The sequence below is a fragment of the Macrosteles quadrilineatus genome, unplaced genomic scaffold (assembly GCF_028750875.1).
Source record: "Macrosteles quadrilineatus isolate MER2022 unplaced genomic scaffold, UCM_ALF_1.0 Scaffold_1__1_contigs__length_201487025, whole genome shotgun sequence".
In the NCBI taxonomy this organism is placed as follows: Eukaryota; Metazoa; Arthropoda; class Insecta; order Hemiptera; family Cicadellidae; genus Macrosteles; species Macrosteles quadrilineatus.
This window is the reverse complement of record NW_026542594.1, coordinates 106,805,520-106,824,829: the sequence shown is the minus strand read 5'-3', so window position 1 is coordinate 106,824,829 and position 19,310 is coordinate 106,805,520. Positions and strand designations below refer to the sequence as shown.

At 35.4% G+C, this 19,310-nt stretch overlaps 1 protein-coding gene across 1 annotated transcript in view; it reads left to right on the top strand.

The window, feature by feature from the left end:
- The first annotated feature begins 11,623 nt into the window (after nt 1-11,623).
- The window catches only part of LOC128982764 (steroid hormone receptor ERR1), a 143,050-nt gene continuing 135,363 nt past the window's right edge, over nt 11,624-19,310 (top strand). The window contains exon 1 of the mRNA XM_054401746.1: nt 11,624-11,638. The gene's annotated coding sequence lies outside the window, so the exon portion shown is untranslated. The remainder of the gene's footprint in view (nt 11,639-19,310) is intronic.

Below are 19,310 nucleotides of genomic sequence, written 5' to 3'. Positions count from 1 at the left end.
TTAACTTTTGGTGGAAACATCTGGGTTTAAAGTTCTAGAACATTCCATGGTCTCCATAGCAACCAAATCGGGTTTCAGCAGTCCACGGACCAGTCTTCACTATAGTTGACAGTTAGTCACTCAGACAGGCGCTGCGGGTGTAAACCATTTGTAAACCGTTTGCAATATAACGTTCCATTACGAAATAAGTGGTAAATCGTAATATCACAGTAACTTTAAAAATTATTTCTTAATGAATTATGTTATATCTATATCTATTGTACGGGTTGGTGTCTGCCTTTTTGACCACTTTTGCCTATAGGTACTTTATCATATTATTCAAGACAGATCATCATAGGTTCATAAGATTATTGCCGTACATGTTTTCAATCATTAGAAACATTTTCTATTGAGTAATACAATACAAAATAATACAAGTGCAGAAGGGCATGTTGCCCATATGAGACGTGTCCATATTTTGTTAAAAAATTGGTTAAAGTAATTAGTGGTTTAGGGTAACTGGATTACTTTTTAATAATTTTTATGTAGAAATAATATGTACATGATTTAGAAAGTCATTAAGGATGGAAAAATTGCAATTTATTGCAGTGTTTTCAGAGAGGTTCCTTCGACGTTTTTATTCAGCTTAGTGAAAACATAATATAGAGATTTATACAAATAAGATCTTGAACTCATAGAGAGCCTTTAAATATTATTAGAATAACGAAAAGGGCTGTGCATGTTTACTAGCGCTACTCAGCAACAAAATCATTTAATTCTCACAGTGCACCAAGCAGCATCATAAAAAATACTATATATCTTACCTCTAAAAAAACATTTTAGATGAGTTCAGAAAGGGGGGAGATTTGAAGAAGTGTTTGAATGCATTGGGCCATGTAAATAAGTTAGAGTAAGTACAAAACACAAGACAATACCCCCGCCGCAGCAAACCTGCAGACTAAGCGAATTTCCATATACACAGCTGGAATTCCACTGAATTGTTCCCTTAAAATTGTCAGATTTATTTCCTATTTAAACATCATTAATGTTAATGAGTACTTAGGTTTGCTGCTACAGGGAAGAAAATAGGGGGGTTTTATTGAAATATTAATAGCTCAGTATGAAGTAAACAAAATTTCAAAATTTCATTAATATATGTCCATACACAAGCAAGCTACAACACTGTATTTATTCTCCATAAGAATAACATGGTAATTTTAAATTTACACTATTTTGCGATTTTTCCGTAACCGTTAGGCATCCAACAATGCTTCAATATACTAAATTATTGGTTTTTTGAGCTCTACAAAATGGTTTTGAAAGAAATTGCAAAATTTTATGTTTTCAGGGTGAAAAATTAGAAAAACCCATTTTTACCCCATAAAACCCCCCATAAACCCCTGTTCCCATAGTCCGATCATGCTGGTTCGCGAACTCGTTCGAACAAATGTAGGTTTACACGTTTATACCAAATTTTATCAAAACCGGAACATTTTTGCTCGAGTTATCGCGCTAACGGACACATATATAAATCCTACTAATATTATAAATGAGAAAGTTTGGATGTATGGATGTATGGATGTATGTTTGTGACAAGTGAACGCGAAAAATACTGGTCGGATTGGGCTGAAATTTGGCATGATGATAGCTCACATTCCCGATTAACATATAGGCGTATTCTTATTTCAAAAATCCTTTCGGGATCCACCCCAGTGGCTCTGGAGTTTCCCATGTTAACCTTATGAGAAATGGAATTATTGAATCTTAACAGCTGTTTCAATTAAACGAGTTGGTTCTGTTCTATGATGTTGAATAGCATTAAAGTTACAAGGATTACCAAACAGGGTGGAGCACTATTATTTATTTTACATTTATGACAACAGCTAATTTGCAACCAAAAGGTGCGTGAGCGTAGCGAACGAACTTCAACCTGGAGGCGAGTTAGCGTAGCGAACGAGCTAACCTGAAGGCAAGTGAGCGCAGCAAACGAGCTCCAACCTAAAGGTGAGTGAGCTTAGCGAACGAGCTCCAACCTAAAGGTGAGTGAGCGTAGCGAACAAACTTCAACCAGGACGTGATTGAGCCATGCGAACGAGATAATCTTGAAAATTAAGAAGTTAAACGGGGCAAAGCCCGCGGGTTACAGCTAGTATATATATATATGAATTTAAACGGGTGGTATTTTTGGCCTCTGGGGTTCTCAAAACCAAAAACTAAATCGGTCCCGTGTCCAGGTCTTACCATGAGACCTACGGTAATAGCTTATTCCCTATATGGGAAATTCGCTAAAAATAAGAATATAAGGCACGAAAAGGGTAGGAAGTTATTGTGTATACTGTATACCGTATATTTATAATGACCAAGCTATCTATACTGCTGATGATTTAGATTTTAAAATCCCCAAAAAAATTTAAATGCTTGTAAAAATTGTGGCTTTTGCTAGGTCTATAATCCCGGATATGTCTTAATTATTGTAGCTTTTCCACCAGCTAGTATGTGGTAGTAAATGTACGATTTGTATATTTGTAAATAATTTTTTTTAAATATTTAAACTATATAGCCTATTTTTATTGTTGCACGAATTTTAATTTATGACTGTCAAATTTTAAATCTCTCTCCATGGTCTGTAACTTTTGTATTTATTTGCTCGTCGCTCAATTTCAATTTTAAATCTTGTATTTATATTGCCTTTATTAACTAAATTCCTTGTTATTTATGTATTTATACATTTATTTACCCAACACTGAATATCAGATGTATTTACCAACAATTTGACCTGTCTATGCATTACACATGTAAAAGTGACAAATAAATGTCTTATTACCTTTCCTGTAGCACTAAACTTGAAACTTAATAGGTACTGGTTAGAAAACATGTTGTTTTATATATATAAAACAATATGTTTTTATACAAATAAGACATAATAAGGTAATAAGACATAAGACATAATTTATCTTAATCATGTAATGTTATATGAATTTATCTTAATTCATGTAATATACATATATTTTTTTTATCTGGCATGTTTAAGGATTTAAAAAAATCCCATCAGGCTAATGGAAATTCTCTTAGTTGGCATGTTTTTCTGATAAAGTTTTGATGTATTTATTATTATATTGTCATGGCGGGGGTTTACGGGTTCTGGGACCCAGCATACCGATCGATAGGGAGGTAGCGGAATTCTACCCCTCGAAATTTACTCCCTTAAAACGCCTACAGCCCGTGAGGTAGGCGAAGGACTCAGGATTACAGCCCTTAGGCCCCTATTAGACGAGGTAGCCTGGCGACGTCGCCAGCGACAGTAGCTGGCGACGCACTGGCCACCAAACCTAGTAGCCAGTTGAGTAGCTAGAATTTTACCGCCATTACTCATTTTGTTGTGAGTGCTTGTCTTGTACTTGTACTTGTTATAAAGTCACTAATAAAGTTTTCAGTGTTCAACTTTGTGTCGGCCAACTTCTGACACTTTTTCATGAGCTCTTCTTGTTTTTTCTTTGATTCTTTCTTTTGTTCGCCTTTCGGAGGTTCTTCTTTTTTCTTCATATCTTCGCGTATCCCTTCGACTGAATCATATGCAGACATTTTATCAACTGAAGTGAACAATTCACCCACTCACAACACAACAGTGTGCAAGTACCCCCGTGATATGAACTGACCGAGTGGCGACGTGATTCTGGCGACCTAGTGTAATAAGCTCCATATGCTACAACGCAGCGTCGCCAATATGGGTAGCCAGTGGCTACCGCAGTGGCGACGGGGCTCGGTAGCCAGTCGGTCGCCAAAGTGTGGCTGCGTCGCTGGCTACCCTCGTGTAATAACATCCATAAGAATCAACGACCCTTGACAAGCTGAGTAGCCAGTTTGGTCGCTGGCGACGTCGCCAGGCTACCTCGTCTATACGCAAGCAGGTATTTTGTGACAATTACTCCTCCCAAACTACTGAACCGATTGACATGTTCTTGGTGTCATTGGAGAGAGCGTTACGTGAAGTTGTGCAGGAAACTTTCTTTTATGGGAAATAATTAGAGAGTGAGGCCCTGGGGCCCTTTAAAGTTTTGTATTTCTCCATAAGATTAACATGGGAAACAAATAGTGTTATGAAACTCCAGCTGTTGTCAGAATTTAAAAGTGAGAAGAGGAATATATGTTAACTGTAAACAGTCGTTTGCTAATCTAACAGTTAGTTTGCTACAAACATTTACTTACAATGCTTACTTACATTTACAAGAAATGTTGATTATATCGATCTGTTATGTACATCTTGAGTAATCCATAAGCTTAGAGTCAAATCTTTAAAGTCATAAAAACTTATGAATGTTATTCGTTTTCAAATAACGCCTGTAATACTTAGCAATTGCTCGATTTCGAGCAACAGGGACACTAGTAAGACATAAGACATAATTTATCTTAATCATGTAATGTTATATGAATTTATCTTAGTTCATGTAATATACATATATTTTTTTTATCTGGCATGTTTAAGGATTTAAAAAAATCCCATCAGGCTAATGGAAATTCTCTTAGTTGGCATGTTTTTTCTGGTAAAGTTTTGATGTATTTATTATTATATGGTCATGGCGGGGGTTTACGGGTTCTGGGACCCAGCCTACCGATCGATAGGGAGGTAGCGGAATTCTACTCCTCGAAATTTACTCCCTTAAAACGCCTACAGCCCGTGAGGTAGGCGAAGGACTCGGGATTACAGCCCTTACACACAGAGACACACCTACAAACACACACATGGGTCACTCGCCGTGGGGTAGGTAGGGCCATGGGCCCTGCTTGCGAGCGCGCGTGCGTTGGTGGAAGGGACGTTAATCCCTCAGAGTCCTTCGCCAACCTCACGGACTATTTGGACCTCAGCCTTCACTCATATTTGGGATACGCACCTAGTGGCGTCCCCATATTATATAATTGATTGGTTGATTGTTTAAGAAACAGCCCGCGACTGGAAATTTGCCCCCAATATATTATTAAATAATTAACATATAATTGTTGGCTTATAAAGTGATTTGCCATACCACGGAATTTTACTTCCGGAAATCTACCCCCAGTGGTCAAATCAGAAATGTCCGACCCCGGAATTCTACCTAACCCCATGTTAGGTTATATAAAATAGAACACATTTGTATGTGTATTGAAGCGTAATTTTGCCACAGGGGGTAGATTTCTGGGAATAGAATTCCGGGGTCAGACATTTCTGATTCAACCACTGGGGGTAGATTTCCGGGGGTAAAATATCGGTGTCAGGTTTATTGGTATTTTGATTATTGACAACTGTAAACCGTGAAATGTGAGTTGATTGAAATAAATAATAACCTCCAGACCTGTGACGTTAAAATGACGTAGGCGTGATGAATGGATGAAATGAGTGATGAATTCTGATTTTCTGATGACACCATCAGTGTGTGTTACTTTGCAGATTGTAGTAAAGACCATATGATTGATGTCGTCAATTAAACGTGCATTTTAATGTTTCTTTACGAGTTCCAAATTTAGGGTTACTCAGAACCGGTATAGTATGGTGATGAATTCAGCTTTTGAAACTAATATTTTTGTACCTCTAATTGTCTATAGCCAACTTGAAGGATCATTGAAACGCGGTATGCATAGGTCTCAATCTGAGTCTCTAGGTACTGGCCACTCTTTCCTGCACATTTTTACTGTGAATTAATTGAAATTTGTACACCGTGTGGTTGGTGCGCATATTTTGGTTGTTTGCACGAATTGGCAACAGCGCTTATCCCTGAACTTGACACTGAGTTAGTACGCATGACTGGATCGCTCAAGGCCATCAGTTGCATCATCGTCGCTCTCTTTCTCCCTCCCCTCTCTCTCTCTCTCTCCCCCCCCTCACACTCTCTCTCTCTCTCTCTCTCTCTCTCTCTCTCTCTCTCTCTCTCTCTCTCCCTCCCTCTCCTCCTGTCTCCCCTCTTTCTCTCTTTACTCTGTACCCCGCCCCGCATTCAGCAAGGACAGGACAGACAGGTACAGTACAGAATCTGATGTACTTTCCATGGGCGTCCAGCGATATGGTCTAGGCTTAGGGGGCTCGGATCCCCCCTCCCCTCCAAGACCCTAACCAAATTGATTTAGATTGTGCAGAAAAACATAAAATTTAATAATTTTTAAATCATGTGACCGAAGTGTAAGGGTACGGTAATAAATGCGTAAATGTAAATTATAACTATCCTCCATGGAGGCCGCACAGACCCCTCTCTTTTCTTGGATTTTTTCCGTACTCCCAGACCCTATGGAAAAGTAAGATCTACGCCAATGCAATAGTATTGTATAACAAATTAAAGCTTAGCTCTTAAGAATTGCAGAATTTCAATTAGAAAGAATAGAGGTATCTGCATTTTTAAGAAACATATGAGGGGTTCAAAATAGTACTTAGTTTCCTACATCTATATCCATCTATATTTAGGCAAGCATGTTTCTTGAAAACCTTTTTTCTCGGCTCATGTGCATCGCAGGGAAAATCTACGCATACCGTTAGAAATATATTTTCCTGTAGATGTGCAGAATTCCTTTATAAATTAAAAATAGAAATAGGCTTGGGGCTGCCATGCTGGTGACGAAATAACAACGAAACATAAACAGAAAATCCAAACAATTGGATGAAATTCCAATCACATGTTTTATTTACAGAGTGGGGTGAAAATATAGAATTCTGTACATTACATATTTTGGTCGAGTTTTCGACCACTGGATCACCTCTAGTTATCATTATTATAATTATAAATTCAGACACAAAGAACCGCCATTTTAACGAATTAAAATTGTTAAATTCTGATTCCACGAAAACTTTTGTTAACAAGAGCTTTAAAATTATGGTATGATGACATGTGTTTGTATTTGACAATTGTAAAATTTGAAGTAGTTGATATGTTTTAACATTGTTTAAATTGCAGCTGACTTTTAACTTGTTTTTGTTATTGTTTTTGTTTCTAGTTTTTGACTCATGAATAAGTTTAGTTCTATTTTATTAAACTAATTTACCTATCAATTTATGTATTTACTTCAAACATAAAACTGGTGACGAGGATGATTTTATGGAAAACTTAGAGTGCAAGATGTTTATTCAATTCCACAGTAATTCATTATAATGTCTGAAGATACATTACCAGCAACTCTTAATAATCCTATGTTGGTAAGTCAACCTAGATGTGAAAAATTTAACCCTAATTCATGCGACATTGATGTTTGGAATATTTAATTCAAGGCAAATTTATGTTTGGGCAATATTACAAATGATGATATTAAAAGATGTTTATTCATTGACTGCCTGGATAGTACAGTTCTTAAAACATTGGTAACTATTTGCAAGCCAAAAGAAATTAGTGAATTCACTTATGAACAACTTTATGAACTTCTGGTAAAACATTTCAAACCAGTAAAGTTTAAAGTTGCCGAAAGAGTCAAATTCTTTTCACTGAAGCAAGGTGTTAAATCTTTGTCCACCTTTGCAAGTAACTTAAAAGAATTAGCCAGCAGTTGTGATTTCCCTGGTGACTTATCAAGATGCTCTCATTACATCCTTCATAATGGGTATTAATGAGGATTCTATTAGAGCTAATTTACTTCAGAAAGATTACACAGATTTCAATACTGTACTTGAATTTGCTAGAACATTAAGTTCAGTTTTTACCACTTCAGCAAAGAAAAATCTGATTTCATTTTCCGATAATGAGAGCAATGGAGAGGTTCTAAATACAAATTCAAACTATTTATGCTATTCTTGTGGTGGTAACCATTTTAGGAACCAATGTAGATTTAGAAATGCAATATGTAATAATTGTGATACAAAAGGTCACTTAGCAAAAGTTTGCAAAATTAAAAGGAGAACAGATTTTCAAAACAAAAAAATTGGTCAATCAACCATGTGTTCCTACCTAACTGTCTAAGTACGGTATGGTTCCTATTTTCCATTTTACTTTCCCTTCAACAGAAGTACGAATGTACACTTTACTCCCAATAGAAAAGCCTCTGGTTTTCTTATAGTCACTAACAAGACCACAAGATCGCGCCACTCATCCTACACTCATCTCCACTTAAACTTATACTTGGCTTAAAATACCTACATAGTATGGTCGCCATTTCATAAGAAAGTATAAAGTATATCGCAGCACTTCAGAAGGTTCATCTCTTGAGTTTATCTCTTGTGGAGGTTTGATAAAATCTAATTTAGTTCGCAGATTACGACCCAAGAACAAAAATGCAGGTGTTTGTCCAGTTGCAGTGTGAGGTGTAGCTCGATAGCGAAATAAATATGTCCTCAAGTTGTCTGTGAACAAGCTAGGCTCTTTATTGTACTGTAATTTGTTCATAGCTATTTTAAAGGTATCTACATTTTTCTCCACTTGTCCATTTGAACTTGGGTGAGCTACTGGAGTCGTAATATGTTTGATATTATTACGCAAGCAGAAATCTTTAAAACCTTGCGAAGTAAATGTTCCGTAAAAGTTCCGTTGTCTGAGACGATTGTTCTAGGTATTCCATATTTACACAACAAACTCTTGAGCGCTTCTACTGTCTTTTCTGTGGTAATAGAGGACATAGGTACTATTTCTGGCCATTTCGAGAAAGCGTCAATTACTAAGAGAAACATTTGTCCGTAAAATGGTCCAGCAAAATCTAAATGGATTCGACTCCAAGGTTCGCTTTCTTTAGGCCAGTTGAATAGATGTTTTTTACTTGGTAAATCTTTTGCAACAAGTTACATTCACGGCAACGGTGACAAGTCTGTTCAATTAGAGCATCCATACCTGGCCACCACACATGACCCCGAGCCTCAGACTTCATTCTGACCATGCCATTGTGAGATTCATGCAAGTAGTTCATGATGTAAGTTCGGTATTTAGATGGAATAACAGTTCTTATTCCCCACAGAAGACAGTTATTATGTAGAGTCAGTGCATCTTTCTTAGAAAAATAAGGCTTCAAGTTCTCATCTGGACACTTATTAGGCCCCATACTTAGACAGTTAGGTAGGAACACATGGTTGATTGATTATAATGGACACACTAAAAGACATACAAGTCAAATGCGGAAATTTTACCAAGACAATGAATCGGAAGAGGAATACGACCCCTGCATTAAACAATTACCACTGCTACTGTCTTCTTCAGATTTCCAAGTACGAAATGCAGAAGTACATGTTCGGAATTCAGAAAACCATGGATCACCAGCTGTATTCCCTAGCCCTACAACATTTCCTACAGTAGCTTCACAACATCCGAATTTCACTCCTCAGCTACGACCTAGAACATCCCCTGCAGAAGCTTTACCACACCCGAATGTACCTCCTCAGCTGTGAAGATCAACAAGGACCTTCAGGCCACAGAGGAGGTTAATTGAAGAAGCCTAAACTTGGTGGGAAGAACTGATATGTTTTAACATTGTTTAAACTGCAGCTGACTTTTAACTTGTTTTTGTTATTGTTTTTGTTTCTAGTTTTTGACTCATGAATAAGTTCAGTTCTATTTTATTAAACTAATTTACCGATCAATTTATGTATTTACTTCAAACATAAAAGTAGTGAACCTCTGGTTTGGGTAATCCTGTACTTAAAAACCATTTAAATATTTTAAAGTTATTCCTTGGGGTGTGTCTAGTGGGAATATATTTTCATTGTGGCTCTGATAAATAAATGAATGAATAATAAATGTTGCTCTGAACCGTACGTGATTCACCCTGTATATGCCCAAGACGCGAGTGATGACGTCACTGCATGCCCGCCTCCGCCTGGTGGCGGCCGCCTCATTGTTGAGACACAAGGGGGCGATCACATTGCGGATACGTCCAAATTCACCAACATTTTTGGGGTCGTTTCTAATGTCCAAATTCACCAACTTTCTACCTGGAGCAGGTACGATATTTCTCCCGGTGGGCGGGGAAGGAATTCCGAATAGTTTGCCCTCGCCTGCTCCGTCTCGTCTCGGCGAGAGTGGACCTGGCCGAGTTTTAGCTTGTTTAAAACTCTTGAACTCGCGCGAGCGTGAATGCAATGTGAGAAGTGCATATGTATACAAATAGTTCAGATAAACAAGCTAAAACTCGCACTGTGTGATTATACCACACGCATGCAAATTATAGGTCTCAATACAGGTTCATTACTAGAGCGTAAAGTGACTCTTTTCGACCCGAGCTCAAGTTTTACAATCGGGGCAAAGAGCAAGGTCCGAAAATGAGCGAGAGTTGAAAAGACACTTTTTGCCCATATGATGAGCCATAATTTGCATCATATTTCACTATTAATTAACAAACTATAAAATGAAAATGTTTTTCATGCAAATATTACCCCTCAAAACGAATTCCACCTTGTTTTCGATTCTTATAATATAAATAAGCAGCTGTTTAGTGATTCGACAATTTCGCCTATTGAGACGATTGTGTTACTGTACAATCATACAATTGATGTCAAGCTATTGTATGCAAGTATGCAAAAATAAGCTAAAGCCTTGCCCAATAAATCTACCAATGAATAATTTCGGTCCATGCTATTGCTAAAATCAAAATTTACAACTGTTTACAACAGCTGATTTTTTTCCCTAGGGGGTAAAAATGCTACTTTAGATCCACCACGAATGTAAGAAAAACTACTGTTTTTGCTGCAGTATGACGAAAAATATTTTCCGTTGCTTAAGTTTTTACATAAGTTAATAGGCTAAATAAAATGCGTAAAAATAAGTGCCCGAAATAATTTCCGCAGCAACTAACTCAAAGAGATAAACTAATAATTCCATAAAATACTGGGTGGCCCATAAGTCAGTTGACAAATTTGCATTTAATGAAATGATACACAACAAAATGGAATACATGTCTATTATTAATTCATAACTCAAAAACAACATTTACTGTCGAGATGGAGGTTGAACATTCGGAAAACGTTCTACAAACAAATTGCACACATCACTATAACTATGGCCATGTTTCCACCATGTTTGCAAAACAAATACACGCTGTTCTGTTGTTAACTTTCTATTCATTGTTTATCGAATAACAATGAACACACTATCATGAATAACTATCAAACATAACCTCAAACTAAACAACAACAATTACTAAACACAACTCCCAACAGCTGTGGTATTACAGCTGTGTATGGTACCAACTGCTAAAATTAAAAAAAAATTGCAAGCGTCAACTGACTTATGGGCCACCCAGTAGAATGGAAAACATTTGAACTTAAGTAGCCTATAAGGCTATAAGTAGACTACATTCCGAGACAGACTGTGAACAAATCGAATGAAGATTTACTAATCGAATATATATTTTCAATCGATATCAGGGTAGCCCAGTTAAGAAACTGTACCCGGTCTCCGTAACATCCTACCCAATACACCCCCTTCCACTAATACCCCTCCCCTGAATTACTCCTACGCTCGGGTGAGTCAAAATTCACTCTGGCTTACCTGACTGTTTTGACAGTTTTGAGCACACGGCAAAAAATAGGACGGCACTCAATCCGCTTCCCGTTTGGTTATCCCTAGGCTCCCCAGGTCGCATTTTTTTGAGGTCTCACTGTAGTTCAATAATCTTTCGAAAACTGTTAACTCTGCTTATAAGATAAAGAAATAACTATCATATTGTGTGAAAAGATTCATGAAATTTATTGTTTTGTTTCAGATGTAAGTAGAAACATCGTGCAACTTTGGTGAGTAAGTCACTCATTTTTGATCATCTTTTGTTTTACTTATGTAGTTGTGGATAGTACTGTAGGTAGAGTATTTGAAAGTATGTCATAAACTGTTTGATAGAACAGAATTAACTTAAAAACAAAATTACTCCTACATGTTGTATGTCGTCTAGCATAAGTTTTGGCCGTAATGATGTTGGTTAGTTAATTATGATAGTTAATTGTCCTTCGGGTTGGATAGGTGGTTCTATTGCAGTTTAAGTCTAGAATTAAGAATAACAAAGCAATGTGTAATCATTGATCAATCGGGGAATGATTGTAATATTTAGGAAGGGTTGTACCTTCCTTTTTAACATACTAAAAGTCGGGTTTTGAGTTATTTGTGATTAAGTATATTTAGTTTTTCTATCTATCAAAAATAGGTGAAACCCATGGAAATCGACGATTACCTTCAAGGTTTATGATAATTCATTCCATTTAGTTAAATAGTATGATACTATAAAATCTTAAAATTTAACTTTATTTTATGAGTAAAACAACTCCGCCACAGCTAACCTGCAGACTCAGCAAATTTCCATTTGATTGGATGTTTAATTAAATGTATATAAATAAAATTAGGTGAATACTGTTAATACTGTTCTATGAAATGGCGACCATACAAAGTAGGTATTTTAAGCCAAGTATGAATGGAGATGAGTGTATGATGAGTGGCGCGATCTTGTAGTCTTGTTAGTGACTAAGGCCGACATTCCTTAGACACAGCTGTTAATTAATAGCCCATACAGCTAATGGCAACTAAGGGACCTACAGTTTATAGTGGAATCCGAACCACATTTTTGCCTTGGTAATTACGAATTGGTCTAATTATCAGGATAGTACTGCGGATAGTCGTAGTACTCACCCGTGCGGACGTTAATCCACACTGGGGAGTATCGCATCCACAATTCGATGTGGAACAGTTAACTAACTCCTAAGAATAGCATGGTAGTTTTAAATTTACAATTTACAAATTTAATTAAACAAATGTAGGTAATCTAAGAAATTTTGATTGTGTTTAGGCCTACTAAAAATATGGCGATTATTTGTCACTCAAAAAGAGATAAAGCAAGTTATTTAAGTAATTTTAACTCGTACCAAGTACCGGAAATATTGTATGCAGTGAGGTAATCAACCGTATTTTGTAAAGTACGCAATATTTTAACCTCATTTTTTACCCATTTAATAAATTAATATTTTGATGGCACTACAATTTGCTCCATCTCCTTTTAAAAACCCTTCGGTTAATATTCGAATCGTGACAAATAATCGCCATCTTTTTAGAAAACACAACCAAAATGTGTATATTTAAATATGTAAATTGTAAATTTAAAATTCCCATGCTATTCTTATGAAAGAGTTAACTGTTGTAGTTTGCTGGTTTATAGATTTATTATGATCAAACTTGGAAAATTAGTTTATTTTATTCTAAGTTATTGATATTCTACTAAAAAACACACTATATTACCGTCCGTGTAGCAGCAAACCTGTTAAACCTAATTTTATTTATATAGGCTACATTTAATTAAACATCCAATCAAATGCAAATTTGCTGAGTCTGCAGGTTAGCTGTGGATGGACTACATTTTGTATATTTGGCTTTTTCCTGTATTTCTAATAATAAAGTCACTATAGCCAAAAATACAGAAATATGCCGCGATTTTCCAATATGGCGGCCGTAGCACAGCTTCAATATTAGGGGACTTTTAGTATGTTAAAAAGGAAGGTACACCCAACATGTGTACCAAATTCCTTTGGTTGTGCTAATTATTTTGGGGTCAAAATCTATTTTTATTATACTATAAAACAATATCGTAAACAGACATTTTATAATTTACGAAAACATTTTGATTACAGACCATAGACATTTGATTGCTAAAAAATAATAACAATTCCGTAGCGTATAAGTATAAATCTCTCAATACTCTCATATCATGTATTTTAAAACGTTTTTATTAGCTCGCTTTCTTGTCCGGTACAAATTTTGAAATCAATTTTATACTAACTTCCCGACGAGCTAGAGACTTGAAACTTGAAACATAGCTCACAAATGGAAGACAATGCAATATTATATAATTTAATTTTCATATTTTCCTAGGGCTATGCCCCATGGGCTTGTTTTTATTAACTCGCTTTCTTGAAAGTTTTGATACTTCCCGATGAGCTAGAGACTTGAAATTTGAAACATAGCTCATAAATGGATGTCAATACAATATTATATATACCCATTGCAAGACCATCATTTTGTTTGTAATATTTGTTATTGTATTCAAAATAATTTTGTTCCAAAGTAACTTTTGTGAGATTGATGATGTCTTTTATTTCATTTTGTTTTTGAGGTTTGTTTCTTAGTAACTCTTCTTGTATGATATTAATTGTTTCTTTGATGGGGATATTTGAATACATGTTTACAATATCGAAGGAAATAAATATTGAATTTTGTGGAATTTGTATGTTTTTTATGTTGTTTACCAATTCATATGAGTTTTTGATTCCATAGTTATGTTTTAAATTTATGTTATTTTTTATTTTATCATTGAGAAATTTACTTACATTGCATGTTGGTGCCTTTCTGAAGTCGACAACTGGTCTTATAGGAATGTTTGTTTTGTGGGCTTCGGTAGACCTTGGAGTGTAGGCGATTTTGGATTGTTCATTTTTATGCGAGTTTTAATTTGTTTTGCAATAGTTTTACATTTTGTTATAGCTTGGTTAAGGTTTTTTGAATAATCATTAGTTGGATCTTTTGTCATCCAACATTTTTTTTTTCAGAATTTTAAAAATACCATTTTTTTTTTAAATTTAAAATGTACGTTACGTAACATTTTTCAAAACTTTCTTGGAAAATGGAATCTTTTAGAATATAGTCATGTTGCATATCAAATCAAAGCCCCGAACATCAGGAATAAAATTATACCTTTCTGCCTTCCCTAGTATGAACAGAACTCAATCCGTACATTTTTCAAAATCTCCCCGCAAGTAAAAAAACGCAGATTTTGGAAGTTTTTAAAAATTAATTATAAATAAACGGGAAGAGATAAAAATAAACAAAAAATTTCTGTGTTTGTATTTGTCAGGGTAACAAACGTGGAAAATTTTATAAAAATCTGAGATTGTCGGGTTGTGACCCTTGTTGATTTGATAAGGAATGGCCCTTTAATAATGTATTCACTGGAGTGGCGAGAGTGTCTTTAGCCATTAAAATATGGCCTCACTATTTTGTAAATAAAATTACGGACGTTCAAAAATGCAGTTTTGTGCGATGTTTGTCAAATTTTCGTTCAATTTTTATCACATAATCATCTATAAAATAACGAATAGCTGTTCAGATCAAGATTATGTCAACTCACCTCACAATATTCATTTAGGCTAGGCCTAAACTATAAATGTTGAAAGTTAATAAGTTAACAAAGATATATGAATTACAAAAGGTGTTTTATTTAAACAAATTAACAAACATGCAATGAGATTTAAAAGGCTTAACGTTACAATGAAAGGACTGACACGGTGTGTGGGGTTGAAATTAAAATGAAATAAAAGATAAGTTTGAATAATAAAGGTTCAAATAATTTAGATGTGATATATCTCAGGGTAGGGTGTCGTGCTGGCTTGAATGCTAAGAATTAATAAATTAAATAGTGTCCTAATTAAGGTGTTAAACTTACAAAATCCCAACAATGAAAAAATCTAATTTTGATGTTGTCCAAAAGGTAAGTCTAATTAGCACTGAATTTAAAAGAGTTTAAAAGAAAAGTTTATACTTAATTTTGAAGATAACAATGATAAAGTTGAGTCCTCTTGAGGTTTACTGTGATATAACTTGATATAAACTGGTTTTCTTGATGATATTAATTAATTTAATTTAGATAAAATCTGGAATCCTTCTTTTAACTAACAGTTTCAACTTCCACTATTTCCTTCTCGTCCCAATCTCAATGTTCACATAATTCATTGTTGAACACATGGATCAGTTTCACTGCTTCTTGAATTTTGATTCCTTAAGTACAAATTTTGAAATGATATTATAAAAAAATTTGATGTATTGCAATTCTCTTACATATTTAATAAATAATTAGGTTGTGGGCTTTTTAAAATAAATATATATATAGGCTATGGAATGAGTATTATTAATGGTTAATTGAACAGATTAATGAAATTATATTAATTAGGAAAATGAATATTTACTAGACCAGCCTTTCTGAGGAGTGATTTATAACAATTATTATTATTAACAAAGGTGTATGAACAGAAGTTAACATTTTAAGAAACTTAATACTAAATAATGAATTAAATTAAATGAAATATTACAATTATTTTTTCTAGCTGTCACTGATATGTTTACAAATGCTGTTTACAAATACCACAACGATGTCCGATCACGTTTTGAAAGCAAATCCCAACCAAGTGAGATTAAAAACGTTTTTCTTACATAACGGATTTAATTAATCGCAAGTGCAATATTATAGTGTAACCGTAAATGAAATTAAATAGCTAGGCATCATCCAGGTCAGGAACCAGAAATCCTTTGTGAATAAAATTGTTCTTGAGATTTGATAACAAGAAAAAAGACCTTGAATCAGTGTTGTATAGGGCGCGTGTTGTATCAGTGTTGATCGTCGCCAATAGCTTGCAAACAATGTTTCCACTCATTGACGGCGCTTCAATGGCGATTGTGTAAAGTGTAAACTTAAAAAATCACAACTACAGTGGGTGATTGTAACAGAGGTTTACGGTTGATGCTAAACTCGCTTTTCCAATGTGTCACCTTCTGTTTCCACTCACCGTGTGATGCAATCGCTGGACCATACAGCCAATAGGTCCATAGCCCTTCTCTTGGGTACGTACGTTACCTATTTATTCATTACAACTTTTTCGATCCTTGAAACCGGCACTTTTCCATAGAATACATGGCCTACCTACTTAAGAAATGAAATTACAAATGTCCAAAAACCTAACATTGTGTGATTTTTGTCACATTCAACTGACTACCATACGATCCCCGTGCGTAGAACGGGCACACAGCTCTAGTATTATATATACATAGTACATATATTAATATGTACATATAATTATACATATAAATTATACGTATAATAATGTATAATTTATGTTATAACTAGCAGAGTACCCGTCCTTCGTACGGGGTTGGCATATAAGTTTAAAATGCTTATTGCAGTTATATGCGTTTGTAATGGGAGGAGAAAGTTTAATAAAATATGTTTATTTAAATTGACGGTATACTATGGTATTACACATCTACTATAGCCATAATGTTCTACCACTTCACCTAAAAAGTAATAAAAAAAATATTAAAAATTCTCAAAAAATCACAAATTATTCATGACATTAAAAACATAAACATAACTGTAAACAATCCTACTCTAACAGTTCTCAATACATAAATGCAAAAAAATATAGTGCTGCACACTGTTGGTAAATCTTATAACTTTAATGCTTTTGAATATCACAGAACCAACTTTTTTAGTCGAAACAGCTGACTAAATTCTTTAATCTATATCTATAAAAGAGGAACTATGTATGTATGTGTGTATATATGTATATACGTTATGGACTCCAAAACCGCTCGACAGATTGTAATGAAACTTTCAGGGATTGTTAAGCATCTTTCAAGGATGGTTCGAGTAAAGTTTGGTGCAGATCCGTCAAAAGGGCTCTGCCCCAGAGGGTTTTAAGTGGGCCAATGTCAGACTTTTTGATCTAGAATGTTTACAAATAAATACAATTTAAAAGCAGATGTTTACTTTCACCAATGTTTTGTACGTTTGAATAATTACAACATTCTGTATTAGCATTTATTAGTCATGATTTGAAATAGTGCCACAGTGTTTCTACAGATTGCAGCACAGAAAACTATTTTACTTTTGAATAAGTCCAAATGTATTAAACCCCAATCGCAGCACACCTGTGCACTTAACAACGTTTAAATTCTCCAATGTTAAATATTAAAACATAAAAACCGTTATCTAAGTACTGTATTATAAACAATAAAAGGGATGACTTTTTTAAATGTATGACAACAGCTAATTTGCAACCAAAAGGTGAGTGAGCGTAGCGAACGAACATCAACCTGGAGGCGAGTAAGCGTAGCGAACGAGCTAACCTGAAAACAAGTGAGCGCAGCGAACGAACTTCAACCAGGACGTGATTGAGCCATGCGAATACTTACGAAGTTAAGCGGGGCAAAGCCCGCGGGTACAGCTAGTTTCCTTTAAATATGAATACTCATAAGGTTAACATGGGGACAAACTTTCACATTTATAATATTAGTAAGATGTAAATGTAAATTAGCATTTATATTTGTCTGGCTTAAACCCCCCGTATTGTCACACAAGACAAAATTATTCTACAGTACTAGCGTTTTATAAACCTACAAAAAGTTTAGCTGGCACAGGGCGGGTAGATGGATATCACATAACAGAGACACCTCGCACGGCCTCTCCTTACGTAATTTGCTTACATGAGAAACTCCAGCTTTGATGCATCTCCGTGCGTTCAGTAACAGGTCATCAACAACGAGGTGGCTGGGACCTGGGACTACATTAGCGGCCAACCATATTCGTTAAAATACGCTTGAAAACATATATGTTTCCCAGAAACTACTAGAGTAGCCTACTTAAAAACTGTCTATACATTTATAGATACACATTCACTATAGAGAAATCTTCTATTGTTGATTGTAGATGCTGACTCAGTTGTTAGGAAGCTTGCCTTAATCTGTTGGATCGCCGCTGTCAGCAATTAATTGGTAGGCCTACAGTAGCCTATTATAATGTAGGTGTAGGCATGGTGGAATGGTCTCGCATTCCATCGTGTATTATTCCTTTGTAAAACAAAGACCCATGACGAACCATTGTGATTGCTTTGAGTTAAAACAAATCGCATTTTGTATATTTTATTGTTATTGTTATGACTTAGTTTTCGTTACATAATCGTTAGTGAGCAGTTAACGATAGTAATAATAATAATAATAATTGTGCCTTTATTTCTGTAGGACAATGTTATTACATTGTATAGCAAGTATAATAAATATAATTTAAAATAATTCATACACAATACTCATTCAAACATACATTTATTACAGGCACACTCTCATTAATTCATTAGTTTTACAAATGTTGGCTGCAAAATTCTAAACGGCTCAAGTCAGAACCAAATCTGGTGACGAGGTATTGGAGGTCTATCAGCGGTGAGCCAAAAACTCCTCCACCGAGTAAAATGCCTGTGAGGACAACACGTGCTTTAGTTTGGTTTTAAATGTTCGTGGATCTTGTTCAACTCTGAGCCAGTTGAGCAAACTGTTTGGGGAGAGCATTCAACTTGCCAGCTTGGGAGAGTAAGCGTTAAAATACCGCCGTTCTGTGCCCTGTACTCCCGCTATCTCCGCGTACCGCCATCTCCGAGCCCAAATCTGACCCGCCACCTCCGAATTTTTGAGTGACCCTTATAATCCCCTGTCACTGCCTGCGTTGGTAGCTGTCATTGCATCCACGGCTGCGAAGCCCCGCCTCCTTATTACCTCCCCTCCCCCCCTTGAAAAATTATAGTTCATGTAATGCGACACTGGTGGCTAGTGTCGACGAAATTGTGTTTCAAATTTGTTGTTGTGCGGAAAGTCTTAACGCAAGTAGTGACC